This window comes from Dama dama, chromosome 20, assembly GCF_033118175.1.
Source record: "Dama dama isolate Ldn47 chromosome 20, ASM3311817v1, whole genome shotgun sequence".
Taxonomy (NCBI): Eukaryota; Metazoa; Chordata; class Mammalia; order Artiodactyla; family Cervidae; genus Dama; species Dama dama.
Genome location: NC_083700.1, coordinates 82,417,823 through 82,419,845, shown reverse-complemented (window position 1 = coordinate 82,419,845; position 2,023 = coordinate 82,417,823). Strand labels below are relative to the sequence as shown.

The 2,023-nt window shown below is 40.2% G+C and overlaps 1 non-coding gene across 1 annotated transcript; it reads left to right on the top strand.

The window, feature by feature from the left end:
• Positions 1–863: 863 nt before the first annotated feature.
• TRNAH-AUG (transfer RNA histidin (anticodon AUG)) lies at positions 864–935 on the top strand. Its single transcript has one exon. It is a non-coding gene; the product is annotated as a tRNA-His (tRNA).
• The last annotated feature ends 1,088 nt before the right edge of the window (positions 936–2,023 follow it).

Below are 2,023 nucleotides of genomic sequence, written 5' to 3'. Positions count from 1 at the left end.
TGGATCCAGTCCAGTCCTTTGGCTGGGACCCAGTCTTTAAAATCCAGCAGAACAATGAGTATGTGGCTTCACAGCCAGCTGGTATCAGACTTGGGCAGGGAGAGTGTCAAAATATTAGTGACTTTTTTACATTTGTCAAAGCTGAGGCCAATACAAGAAACGCAGACAGCTTGCAAATGTGGGTTGTACACCAAAGGGTCTGTGTGTGTGTTTTTTTTTTCAATCCTGCCCACCGGATGTCAACATTTCCTTGCTTTCTGACTACATCTCCAGCAAAGACAGAGTGAAATATCTTTTACTTTGAATATGAAAACCACTATAGATTTATCATCAATGCATCAACCAGTAATTTATTATACCAGGGCAATGTACTCAGCTAGAATAAAGGGGCCATCAGCATTTCCATGGCAATCCTTTCTTTTCTTTCCTCGATTTATAACGCATCTGCTTACTCAGTTGTTTCTGAACCTGGCAGGCAAGGTCTCAGTGGGAGAATAAATATATTTATACAAAATGTTTAAGAAAGGCTGCCCACATTGAGCTAGAAAAATAAGCATATGCTAGTGCTGTCTGGCACTCTCTTTGCAATTCCTGCATCTCTCCAAAAGGGAAAAAATCTACAACTGAACATTTTTATTTTATTTTTAAAAGAAACATTGCTGGCAGCCAATGTGCAATATGGGCTTGATGGGTTGGAGTTCACTCTTTCTCTCTCTCTCTCTCTCTCTCTTCCTTTCTGTAGCTCTCTCTCTCCTCCTTTAACTTTTTCTCTGTCTTTTTCAAAGATAATTATACAGAAGAGAAAGCTCATTGATTCCATCACAAAGAAAAGCAATTATTCACATGCCTGTACAGCTGAGACTTCCCTGGTAGCTTAGATGGTAAAGCATCTGCCTATGATGCGGGAGACCCAGGTTCAATCCCTGGGTAGGGAAGATCCCCTGGAGAAGGAATGGCAACCCACTCCAATACTCTTGCCTGGAAAATCCCATGGACACAGTCCACGGGGTAGCAAAGAGCTAGACACAACTGAGCGACTTCACTTTCACTTTTCACTTTCATACAGCTGAGGTATCTTTTTCTCCATCTCTTTTCCATATCCCTGGTATAAAATTGGGCTGTTTCATGTGCATGAGCATTTCATGTTCCATGAGACCTGATGAGAAAGAGTCAAGTCAGCCACCTCACACCTGTGTTATCTCTTTTCATCACCTATGAACTGTATGAACTTAGGCAAACTTTGCTGAGCCTCAGTTTCCTCGATCCTTATATGAGGACACTAAATACACAGCTTGGGATTTTATTGTGAGTAATGAGTTGCCCTTTATCAGGCACCTAAAATTCATTCTACAAATGCCTTATGCCTTCCCCTTTGCTGCATGAGGTGAGATTTACCCTTATTAAAGCAAAAGAAGAAAAAGAGAAGAAGGGGGAGGGGGCAGAGGGGGCAAAGGAAAAGATGAAAAGAAGGAAGCAGAGTCCATGGAACCACTAGTAACAAAAATGAAACAAACAAACAAAACAACATTTATACAATATTTATAGCTGTTAGGCACTTGTCAGTAAACTTCACAGAAATCTAGCAAATTAGTTGTTACTATAATTATTCCCATTTTACTGATAAGAAAACTGAAGGTCTGAAAGACTAGGCAACTTGCCTAAAGTTAGTATATTTTGAATGACTAACTATACACAAGAAAAGCAATGATAAAGATGATGTCTGGCAGTGTTGAAATTTATTTAAGCCTTGTGCTCCTGGAAAACAACAGTAATTAAGAAATTCTCTTCATCTCCTTTTATGTCCCCCCAAATGGCTTACTGCAAAGAACCACCATTCTCTTTGTGACTTATAGATGACTCATGTATGACAACTTGTTTGCCTACAAGACCAGACCTAGACTTCCAAATTCCCATCTTTGTCTCATTTCTGATTAGCTGAACTGTCTCTTTCTGCTGACCAGTTTGGCCAACATGCCCAAAACTTCACTTGACCAAGTTTTGCTCAGGGTTTTCTACTTCTCCC